The sequence below is a fragment of the Polyodon spathula genome, chromosome 23 (assembly GCF_017654505.1).
Source record: "Polyodon spathula isolate WHYD16114869_AA chromosome 23, ASM1765450v1, whole genome shotgun sequence".
Lineage (NCBI taxonomy): Eukaryota > Metazoa > Chordata > Actinopteri > Acipenseriformes > Polyodontidae > Polyodon > Polyodon spathula.
In genome coordinates, this window is record NC_054556.1 from 27576078 (window position 1) to 27588855 (window position 12778).

General features: G+C 43.6%; 1 pseudogene; it reads right to left on the bottom strand.

Annotated features, from left to right (window-relative positions):
• Nucleotides 1-5000: 5000 nt before the first annotated feature.
• LOC121297944 overlaps nt 5001-12778 on the bottom strand; it is a 12793-nt pseudogene continuing 5015 nt past the window's right edge.

Consider the following 12778-nt stretch of genomic DNA (forward strand, 5'->3'; position numbering starts at 1 on the left):
CACCGTGTATCTGTAAATGCAAGACTACACGTCGGGCAGAATTAGCAATTTCTAAATTATTATATATAACAAACCAAATGTGTTTACCAGGTATTTTTCTTTCCTGTAGGATTGCGGGCAAGTTCAAACATTTCATTTACCAGCCAGGCTCCTCTGCTGACATGCTGCCCTATTATTCCAAACAACAACATCTTCTTTCCAATCCTCTTAGGCTCTCACTGTGCTAGTGTCTGCGCTTGTGAACGCATTGCGCCCACAGTTCAAGACGCAGCAATTCCTTTGGCCTACGCTCCAATCAGATCTCAATGGCCAATTGTTCCTTCATTCTTTACCAAGAAAGACAACACCCAATACAAAAACACAGCATCTAAAACTCACTCCACTCTCCCTGCAAGGGCAAGCCCTTCTCTCTCTAGATACAAAGCAACCTGTCGCTAGTGTACAAGTCTCATAAGCATTGTCCTGTGAGTCAAATAGCAACGTCAGCTGTCAATAGGATTTGATCTTTTTTGCTTAAGCATGTAATAATAATACAAATATGATTATTTAACGGTGCCAACTATCGATTCTCAATAAATATTGCATTTCCAGTTTGAAATGACTTGCAACATTAGAAACAAGAAATATCTTTTTGTAAATTACTTTCATAGCAAAACACTTTTTTTGTTATGATTCAGGCAACTCGTTGCTTTTAGATCCACAGGGCCCTGGAAATCCTCCAAGTTAGACATTTACTAAAATAACAACCCACGCTTTTTGAATATTTCCTTTCGCTTCCTGTGGAATTTGTTTAGTCTGACAAAGATCATGTCTTTTTAAACTGATACCTTTGTAAACCGAGTGCTGCATTTAGGAACCTTTCTCCGTTTCGCTATTAAAAAAATAAAAGAACACATTTTTGGTTTGATACGAGAGTGATGAGATTCTAGAATAAAGTGGGCTTGGTACTGACTGCCCGGCAGGACAGAGGAACCTTTATACTCTCAGCCTGGAGCCCGGCTTCAGGATTGGGCTTCTGGGAGAAGAAATATTGACAAAGGTCACGGGTGTGCCCGTGGCAAATTACTGTCCCCACACAGCGTGGAGCCAGACACGAGGTTCCATTTCGGACCAGGCCTAGCAGGCAAAAATTGTTTGTGTTTACACTTGAAATATTAGATCAGACCTTCGACTTTCCGAATATCTTGAGTATATCTGAATATCAATGAAGTCTTTCAAAGCAGTCCACAGACAAAGAAGCTCTGCAGTGCCAGGAACATTGGCCATCTGTTTATTTTATATAACGGGAAACTTGCACAAATAAAATACAAATAAAAAGCAGATGTCTGGAATTCTCTGTAGCAATCGCACTGTCTGATCTGACTGGTGGTCTCCTGCATACAGTGCGTTTGTCTGTGTGAGGTATTGAGAATCTGGCATGGCTTAGAGACAGGCTTTGCAACAAGCTACAGTAAAGTTTTCACAACCTTATCTTAATATCCCCTTGCAGAGCAGGGATTGTGTTTCTCATGTATCTGACTTTGCAGCGTGACTGACTTACACCCCCATACATAGTGATTGAGTTTGATCAGGATACAAGCCCTGTGATAATCCTCATGCAAAAGAACAAGTTGTTTCTGATCAGCCTCTGTGCTCTGGAATAACTGCGCTAGCTGCAGGGTTACCACGTGCTTTCTCGGGGGATCACTGTGCTGACTCTTTGACAAGCTCTGCTGTACATGTTAATACCCCAAAGTGTATTCTTAAACAGTAGATCAAGCCTTTAGCCAGCTCTACATTAGGAAACCGACTTCTTAAAATCAATCCAGCAATTATCCACTAATAATACTTATGAGTGCCACTTTAACATTGTGTTGCAATGCTGCTGGATGCAGTACTGTGGCTAGCTATGAGGAACCTGATTTCTGTGTTCATTGCACACTCTTAAGTGATAGAATAGGTCAATGGTCTGTTCTCCCCCTTTCCCTGTAACTGATAAAGTAACCCATTGAGACGAAATGAAAAGCAGAGACACGCAGGGAGGTCGGAGGTCATTGCAGGCCCGACCAAACCAAACAAGGCCACTCCTGTCTGTTTAAACCTGGACTCCAATGCGGTGTCCTTCACAACAGACAGAGCTGCCATTCTTCTGTACCAGGCTCGGGCTTAACCACCCCCACCCTTTCACTTTCACCACTGCACCCCCTTCACAGCCCCATCCCTGAGCATTAGCAAGACAACACTGCAAAGTGAAGAAGTCTGGAAATGCTTTTAAATGGTGTTGCTACCTGTCAGACAGACCTACTGCAACAGGGACCTCTAACCATGGCAGCGATGATTACTGCATGTCAGTAGCAATTTCTATAGCAAACCAGTGGCTCTGATGAGTAAACGAAAAACAAAAACAGAAACAGAGTGACTCAGTGATAGAAGTGCTCTTGAGTGCAGTAAGACAAGAGAGTGTGTGCTTGTTTTGCATTCCCCTTGGATCAGGCCTGAGTGACTCTTCTGATCCATATGGGTTAGCTGCAACCCTTTGTGAATGCTTGTGTGGCAATCTTATAAAGTATAGTGCTCTCATTCTGAACAACCAATCACAAAATAAGCACTTAGAATTACAACAGCTTTAGCTTCTGCTACTGAACATCACTACTAAAAAACTTCACTTTTCACCAGTATGAACAAACACCAATCGAAATATAAAACGCATTCAATATACATATGTTACCTTTTTTTTTTTTTTTTTTTTTAAACAGGGTTAGTGCCTAAATACCTCAGCTACCAGCAACAGGGAGATGTAAAATGCCTGTTGCAGGATCCAAAAAAAAATCCCAGAGTTGAAGGTCAAGTCTCAGCAAGTCTGGAAGCACCAAAAAAAATTAAATGCTGCACCGTGGAGCCAAAACAGAAAGACTGGCTTAAATGCAGAGCTGGATCTCGGTGAGAGACGGGACGACTCAGGGCTTTGAGTTTTAAACTGCTACCGTTGCTTTGTTTTTTAAATGTATAGAGATAAATAACATTTATATTTCCTATAAAGACAATGAAAAAGCCCCTTTTTTGGAAAGTAGCCCTGTTTTTGGAAAGTATTTTATACACAACTTGTAAGAAACTACGTGCATGTTTAGGGTTATGTCTTAATCAGGGCGTTATTGTCCTTGTGCAAAATGCTCTTTAAGCTACTTCAATGTAACGGCTCACATTGATCCCATAGCGTCTCCAAACAGGTTCAGATGGTTTCAGGCAGGTGTTGACGTCTCCAGAGCCTGTTTAGAAATGACTCTGCAACTTCTAATGGGCTTCTTCTGAGGAATTTCAACTCCATTTATTAAAGGACTCTTTCCCAAATAGCTTTATTCCAAGTATCAGCTATTGCCAGCAAGGCTGAATTATTTCCAGTTATTTTGAATTTAGTTCTTACGTTGCAGTTTCTCTCCAGAGCAGATTGGAAGCGCATTGCTTGTGTTGTTAACATTTCAGTGCTGGTCTCTGTGAGAGAATCCCAGATACAAGGGGCAGTGCTAAATCAATGTTTCTAATACAATTAGATTTAGTAACAATGATACTTAACCTTGTAGTTGTTGTGTGTGTTTTTTCTACGATAAATCTAATCTTTTATTTAATCTAATTTAAAGGAGGCTGTGTGGTCCAGTGGTTAAAGAAACAGGCTTGTAACCATCAGATCCCCGGTTCAAATCCCAGCTCAGCCATTGACTCACTGTGTGAGACCCTGAGCAAGTCACTGAACCTCCTTGTGCTCCGTCTTTGGGGTGAGACATTGTTGTAAGTGACTCTGCAGCTGATGCATTGTTCACACACCGTAGTCTCATATCTTGTAAAGCGCTTTGTGATGGTGGTCCACTATGAAAGGCGCTATACAAAAATAAAGATTATTATTATTAAAGGGAATGATACACCCTTGAAACTATAACCTGTTTATTAATATAACAAACGTCTGCGATGAAGTAAGAGCGACCCTGTCTAAATACAAGTGAGGAGTTAAATACCAAGTCTCCAGAGGAGGGCGTTCCAGGAACATTCCCCATGAGTCTATAATCATCCTCATCCTCATCCACACTCTTTACTACCAACATATTTCTCCAACCAAAATTTTTTTAATCATCGTGTTAAACGAACTCCAGATGACTTGTCCAACATCCAAGAACAGACAGCATGTTAGAAAATGTCAGTGGAAATGTCTGTGGACGGAAAGGGGAACGGGGGGGTTGGATGGGTTAGGGTTCAGTAATAATGTCAGTAAATATCCAAATCCACCAGGATAAAACCACACCAACAACAATCTGTATCCACCAGGATAAAACCACACCAACAACAATCTGTATCCACCAGGATAAAACCACACCAACAACAATCTGTATCCACCAGGATAAAACCACACCAACAACAATCTGTATCCACCAGGATAAAACCACACCAACAACAATCTGTATCCACCAGGATAAAACCACACCAACAACAATCTGTATCCACCAGGATAAAACCACACCAACAACAATCTGTATCCACCAGGATAAAACCACACCAACAACAATCTGTATCCACCAGGATAAAACCACACCAACAACAATCTGTATCCACCAGGATGGCTATTTAAAATAACCATTAAATAGCTTATATTTAACAAGTTTAGGGAGGCAATCTGGAAAAATAATAATAATGAAACTTGCTTCCTTCTCTGCGTTACAGTGCTTCTGTTTCTGAGCACGCTGGACTATTCCCATTCACTAGCCACCCCTCCATTAGTTCAAATAATCCACCTCTGAATCACAGCCCTATGGCTCCTAATTCTGTTTTAGGAGTTCCCATTTAAAGCCTGCCAGTGAAAGAATCAATATAAATATGATCTCATCTATTTGCAACGATGCAACAACTTTTATTTTGATGTTTTTCAATCCGACACAGTTGCAGATCATTTCATTTCAATCCGTTACAGTTGCACAGACGATTGCGTCATCATTTCAGCCTCTCCTTTTTGCTATTTGTATTCATCCCTGTCGGTGCTAGCTCTGCATGAGCAGGTGGAAGCTGGTGTGTGTGAACTCCTGGTGAATGCTCTCGAGCAGGGTCTCCGAGTCTGAGGGCAGATCCGGGGTCACTCTCTGCCGAGGGAGGGCACTCTGCTCGGGCGTGTAGGTCAAGGAGAAGGCGCTGGAGTAGGTGAGCACATCACTTCGGATCAGAGACACTGGGACAGTAACGGAATGTCTCAGCCACCTCCACACCCCGCTGAACACAGAGATATCGGGCACCACACATATCAGGGACTTGGGACTCTTGCATATGAGAAAATTAAAATAGAAGAAGAAGAAGAAGAAGAAGAAGAAGAAGAAGAAGAAGAAGAAGAAGAAGATATCTATATATATCATGTCATTATTTTAATGATCCGGTTAGGTTCACAGACTCTGATTGGATTGAGGTGTCTGACAGATAACCCCCCAAAGTGGTTTTAATATATATAGTTTTGTTCATTCTTGCCTGTACATGGTCTTCTACAGCTCCAAACCAGATCTTTAGAATTGGGCTGAAGTTTTCACCCTGCACCTCCAGCATGGCTACATCCCCACCACCGAGCTTCAGCATTGGAAAAAGGGGCCAGCGATTAAACAGGCGGGCTCTCACAGCAAAATCAACGGCAGCAAAAAGCCATGCAAGGAAGTCTCTGCAGGTCCTTTAGCAGGCCATCGTGTAGTGATTTACTTTGGTGTCCTTGTTAAGTATGTCAGGTGTTGTTGCAGAAACAGCTATGCAAACCAACAAGTGTGTAGCTGTTTGTTTAGTCTTGATTTAGCTGAACTCATATAAGAAGTAATATTCTTCTAGTATTCTCTGTGTAGATGAATATATATATACAGCTCTGGAAAAAATTAAGAGACCACTGCAAAATTATCAGTTTCTCTGGTTTTACTATTTATAGGTATGTGTTTGGGTAAAATGAACATTTTTGTTTTATTATATAAACTACTGACAACATCTCTCCCAAATTCCAAATAAAAATATTGTCATTTAGAGCATTTATTTGCAGAGACTGACAACTGGTCAAAATAACAAAAAAGATGCAGTGTTGTCAGACCTCGAATAATGCAAAGAAAATAAGTTCAGATTCATTTTTAAACAACACAATACTAATGTTTTAACTTTGGAAGAGTTCAGAAATCAATATTTGGTGGAATAACCCTGATTTTCAAGCACAGCTTTCATGCGTCTTGGCATGCTCTCCACCAGTCTTTCACATTGATGTTGGGTGACTTTATGCCACTCCTAGCGCAAAAATTCAAGCAGCTCGGCTTTGTTTGATGGCTTGTGACCATCCATCTTCCTCTTGATCACATTCCAGAGGTTTTCAATGGGGTTCAGGTCTGGAGATTGGGCTGGCCATGATAGGGTCTTGATCCAGTGGTCCTCCATCCACACCTTGATTGACCTGGCTGTGTGGCATGGAGCATTGTCCTGCTGGAAAAACCAATCCTCAGAGTTGGGGAACATTGTCAGAGCAGAAGGAAGCAAGTTTTCTTCCAGGACAACCTTGTACTTGGCTTGATTCATGCCAAAGCTGCCCGATTCCAGCCTTGCTGAAGCACCCCCAGATCATCACCGATCCTCCACCACATTTCACAGTGGGTGCGAGACACTGTGGCTTTTAGGCCTCTCCAGGTCTCGGTCTAACCATTAGAAGACCAGGTGTTGGGCAAAGCTGAAAATTTGACTCATCTGGGGGTACTTCAGCAAGGCTGGAATCAGGCAGATTTGTCTTTGTGAAGGGCGCATGAATCAAGCCAAGTACATGGCTCCTGTTGATGGCTCCAACAGGAGCCATCACTGAACAGCTCTTTACTGGGCTCCTTCGGGTAAGCAGAAGCCTGCAAGGACCAGAACCACGCTTAGCTGGGCGAGTGCTGTGGAAGCCCCTCGTTTAAACTGGAGGGCTGTTCTTTCGCTTGATTAGAATCAGGACACTGCCTGCTTCCTCTGTCTAGACTTTTTGAGGATTTGCGCTCTCTTTGCCAGACCCCACTTGACAATGTAGTTTGTGGTGAATGGAAGGAAGTCAGCAGATTCTAGTGCAGAATCCTGCATGTGAACGCACACTGCCTTATTGGGATGTCTATTTTTAATGTTGTCAATGAATGTTTTTTTTATTCTTTTTTTACATTTCATTTCGTTTAGCTGAACTTCAATAGCGTGGTGGAGGAGGTCTGGTCTGGTGGTTAGAGCTACGAACTTAAAGCCTGAAGATCCTGGGTTCACATCCTAGCTTGGATGTCGATTCACACAGCATTTATACAACCGCCATCGATCAGATCAAATAAATAACTGCATTGGGAAAATCACAAGCACTGGATGAGAGCGCTACCTGAAACTGTATGATCTTCTCATTGGACAGACACAAGTACATCCTGTTGCTATCCTTGAACTGGAACGCGCACTTCTGGAGCTGGGACACGGGCTCATCCACGTCTAGACTGGCGTACTGTTTATTCACTTTGCAGATTACCTGTGGAGACACCACATCCCCATTATCAGGAGACACATGCAGAAGCTCCGCCGGTGTATAGAACAATGTGTCTCCTGTTACAATGTTGGATGATTTATCCATCGCTTGAAATAAACCGCTGAATGCTCGTCATCACTTTTGTGCTATTCAGTTATGCTGCACGAAAACTGGAAATAGAAGGGCGGGTTATGAAATGAGAGCCGTTCTGATTATCCTTTGATTCCAGAATGCCTGTGAGTGCCCATCTGATACTGTAGATTCCACGCCAGCACCCACATCTCTTTCTGCAGCTTGCAGTGATTATTAATCTCAGCACGCACACCATTGCTGTAGTATGAACCCACACTGGGGCTGGTGGAGAGTTGAGGCAGATCCTCCTGCTTCAGCACTTTCTATGGTGATCTTACATAACATACAGGATCGTGGATGGGATGCACAAGAGATACAGTATATGTGGAGCGGGAGGCTTGCGTTTCACGGTACACATCATAGCTTCCTGCTGCAGTCCTGTCTGAGCCTAGACATAGCATTAACACCAGCTCAAGGAGTCTATACCCCACTCTGTGAAGCAAGGTGCTGACATCACTTTAAACAAACACTGGGGTGAAACCAGAGAGGGGGGTTCTGCAGTGTCAGTGGGTCAGGGCATCACATTGTTCTAGTTCCAGAATCCTAGCAAAGCTGTCAGCACTGCAGCTTGTGTCAACGCAGCAAAACACAACAGTCGCTGAGACCTTTAATTTGGAACATTTATTCACAAGGGGCTGCTCTGTTTAACCCACTGGTGCTATCATGCTCCAGACACTGGCTGTGATTTCAGAGAGATCTGTCTCTGCAACTACTAAACCCTGACAGCACACCTATTAGTAGTTAGGGTAACACTTTACATGAAGCATTTACATCCTAGTTACGTAGCAGATACATGTGTGCTTATGCATGTAACATTATAATGTTATTATGTATAGCTACAATGTACTGAATGTGTACATTAACCCTAAACCTAATCCTAACTCTAAACCTAACCCCCTAACCCTCCACCTTTTCTGATACAATTGCGCACTTACACATATCGTGCAAACAGATTTATACGTTAAGAACATTGCAAGTGTGCATAACAACTTTGCAATGATGTGTAAGTACACATGTATCTACTAAGCAACTACTATATAAACATACAGTAATTAGAGATGCTTCATGTTACCGTAGTTAGTGTAAGAACATAGCTCTCATACAAAATCATCCTAGGATTGCATAAAAAATACCAAATGCGTGGTGTTGACAGAAGTTTTTTTCATTTACTATACTGTACACTTTGTGGAAATGCAACTGGATGGATGACATGCTGTTGACACTGGCATCAATGCTGTGTATATTCAGTAAGCAATAGTAACACTGGCTGTCAGATTAACCCTGACCTACAGACAGAGTGCTTCAAGATGAAGAGTTTGCATGCATGAGAGACACATGGCTGGACATCCCGTAACAGGCTCCAGTTTAACCCAATTGGCTCAGCAAAAGTGAACGATAGTACCGGCCATGAACTGTATCCATTTCTTCCAAGGCAGCCCTGGCTTCTACCACAAGCTGCATTAAAAGTTAATATAAAAGTAAAACTGTCTGCCAGAGTCCCATTAGCACTCTTCTGAGACTGTCGCTGCAAGGCGTGTTTTCACAAAGACAGAGTCCCATTAGCACTCTTCTGAGACTGCCGCTGCAAAGCGTGTTTTCACAAAGACAGAGTCCCATTAGCACTCTCCTGAGACTGCCGCTGCAAAGCGTGTTTTCACAAAGACAGAGTCCCATTAGCACTCTTCTGAGACTGCCGCTGCAAAGCGTGTTTTCACAAAGACAGAGTCCCATTAGCACTCTCCTGAGACTGCCGCTGCAAAGCGTGTTTTCACAAAGACAGAGTCCCATTAGCACTCTCCTGAGACTGCCGCTGCAAAGCGTGTTTTCACAAAGACAGAGTCCCATTAGCACTCTCCTGAGACTGCCGCTGCAAAGCGTGTTTTCACAAAGACAGAGTCCCATTAGCACTCTCCTGAGACTGCCGCTGCAAAGCGTGTTTTCACAAAGACAGAGTCCCATTAGCACTCTCCTGAGACTGCCGCTGCAAAGCGTGTTTTCACAAAGACAGAGTCCCATTAGCACTCTCCTGAGACTGCCGCTGCAAAGCGTGTTTTCACAAAGACAGAGTCCCATTAGCACTCTCCTGAGACTGCCGCTGCAAAGCGTGTTTTCACAAAGACAGAGTCCCATTAGCACTCTCCTGAGACTGCCGCTGCAAAGCATGTTTTCACAAAGACAGAGTCCCATTAGCACTCTCCTGAGACTGCCGCTGCAAAGCACGTTTTCACAAAGACAGAGTCCCATTAGCACTCTCCTGAGACTGCCGCTGCAAAGCGTGTTTTCACAAAGACAGAGTCCCATTAGCACTCTCCTGAGACTGCCGCTGCAAAGCGTGTTTTCACAAAGACAGAGTCCCATTAGCACTCTCCTGAGACTGCCGCTGCAAAGCGTGTTTTCACAAAGGCAGAGTCCCATTAGCACTCTCCTGAGACTGCCGCTGCAAAGCGTGTTTTCACAAAGACAGAGTCCCATTAGCACTCTCCTGAGACTGCCGCTGCAAAGTGTGTTTTCACAAAGACAGAGTCCCATTAGCACTCTCCTGAGACTGCCGCTGCAAAGCGTGTTTTCACAAAGACAGAGTCCCATTAACACTCTCCTGAGACTGCCGCTGCAAAGCGTGTTTTCACAAAGACAGAGTCCCATTAGCACTCTCCTGAGACTGCCGCTGCAAAGCGTGTTTTCACAAAGACAGAGTCCCATTAGCACTCTCCTGAGACTGCCGCTGCAAAGCGTGTTTTCACAAAGACAGAGTCCCATTAGCACTCTCCTGAGACTGCCGCTGCAAAGCGTGTTTTCACAAAGACAGAGTCCCATTAGCACTCTCCTGAGACTGCCGCTGCAAAGCATGTTTTCACAAAGACAGAGTCCCATTAGCACTCTCCTGAGACTGCCGCTGCAAAGCGTGTTTTCACAAAGACAGAGTCCCATTAGCACTCTCCTGAGACTGCCGCTGCAAAGCGTGTTTTCACAAAGACAGAGTCCCATTAGCACTCTCCTGAGACTGCCGCTGCAAAGCACGTTTTCACAAAGACAGAGTCCCATTAGCACTCTCCTGAGACTGCCGCTGCAAAGCGTGTTTTCACAAAGCCAGAGAGGGTTATGTGACAGAATCCTGCAGAAACTGCCTGTGCAATAATACATGTGAAGAATTACACCACTAAGATTTTTAGCTTGTGCTCTCTGTGGTATATTAATCTAGTGGGTATGAGTTCTGTAAAGTGCTGTATGAGATTGCTGAGACAAGGGGATGAATACTAAAACCTTGCCCCAGTGTGCAGAGCAATCAGGAGAGGTCAGGATTACTGGATGAGTTGGATTAGTTTTGGATGAATCATACCAAGGTACATGGTGAATGCTGCCCACTGTCTGGCACTCGCTACAAAGGCCCCTCCTTCCACTGACAGATACCTGGTGCTGACGGTCTGGGAACGCAGCCGATTGAAGAGGGAAACGTTTGATCCTGAAGAAATGCACACTGAAACAAGACAGACTCTGTTAAAACCACTGAACAGAGCTCCTGACGGACAAGCCTGCAGATTACAGTTCAGTTAGCTGGGCTGGTCTTATCAATGCTTCCTGTGTATCGAGTCCATGTGCTACAGACCCAGTGGAAACAGAGCTGCGAGCCTTTGTCCTGACAGAGGGATGAGTGCCAGCCCAAATCCGCACTGCACCTGGCTTCTGGGAGTGTTTACTTTGGCTAGTGTGAGAGGAGTTGGTCAAAACAGTTCCCCTTCACCTTGGGTAGTGGCTGTTTAACGGAGTCCTCAGTTATGGAGAGCGTTGAGCTCCACTTTAATTATGTAATACAGTTCTACTTCCAAATTATGGTAAAGAATTTCAGCTGTGCAGTTTTGCAAGGTGCATGGTGTTTTAAACAGCAGTGTTTCTTCATTTGTGGAAATAAACTCTGGATACAGCAGGAAATGTGTTTTGTAGTGAAGTGATTTTTTGCATCATCGTTCCACATCTGGTTGTTGGCGTGGAAGATCAAGTAAAAGGGTTGGCTTGATTCGTTTACATTGAGAACACGAAAGGTCGAACTTGAACCAATACACTGTCATACAGTATGGCTTCCCTTGAAGCAAAGAGATTACACTCTCAGACATTACTGAATATTTAGAAACACACCTTCTTTTTGTCCATTTTAGTAAAGGATTAAATACAAATGTAAAATAAAAAACAATGTGTAGCAATTGCCTAGGTATCATCTAGGATGGTTAGGATGAGGGTTAGTGCGAGAGCAAGAGTAAGGGTTGGGGTTAGGATTAAGGTTGTGGTTAGGGTTGTGGTTAGGGTTAGGGTTAGGGTTGGGTTGACGTTATGGTTATGGTAAAGGGTTATGGTTAGGGTTAGGGTTACAATGCTGTGTTTGCATAGTCTGCATTCTTCATGGATTGCTTTCTCTGGGAAGGCTTGGATATCACTTTAATCAGTTTGCTGTAAAAGTTCCCGATTTCTTGGCCGTTGCTGAAGAAGAGCTTTAAAACCAGACGGAAATGTTTCCTTTTGTCCGTGTCAGAGAGATACAGGGTCTTTGCACAACCAAATCTCTGCACAAAGAACACATTGTTTTCATGTTAACAGGCGCCCATTTTATGTGCAGTTCACTTCATATGACTCGTTATTAGACAGGATCAACATATACATCTCATTTGACACCTTGGTGAATATTCATAGATGAGTGTTACAGGATTTTCAACTGTTCAAACTAGAGCGACCGACCTCCATGCACCAGAGAACTAGTCTCAACACAGCAGGCTTTGTCTGGGTCTAAATGTATGAACTTTGCTCTGATCCTGGTCAGCAACGGCACTTACTGTAAAGCGTGAATGAGACTGACTGAGCTGCTAGGTCAGCAACACTACGTTAGATGATCTCATCTCTCTACTAGGGACATGAGGACAAAGAGATTTAGAAATGCAGGGAGATTCCTGTCTTTGAAATAATGCACAGTGGCAAATACAATCTGGGACATTGTAAGAGCTAGGGCTAGGGTTAGGGCTAGGGCTAGGGCTAGGGCTAGGGTCAGGGCTAGGGCTAGGGTTAGGGTTAAGGTCAGAGCTAGGGTTAGGGTTCTGTTAAGCTCTGCAGTCTATTATCGTTTTGTTTTTAACTCCTGCCTTTGAGTCCGGTTGCTCTTCAAAGTTCATTTTC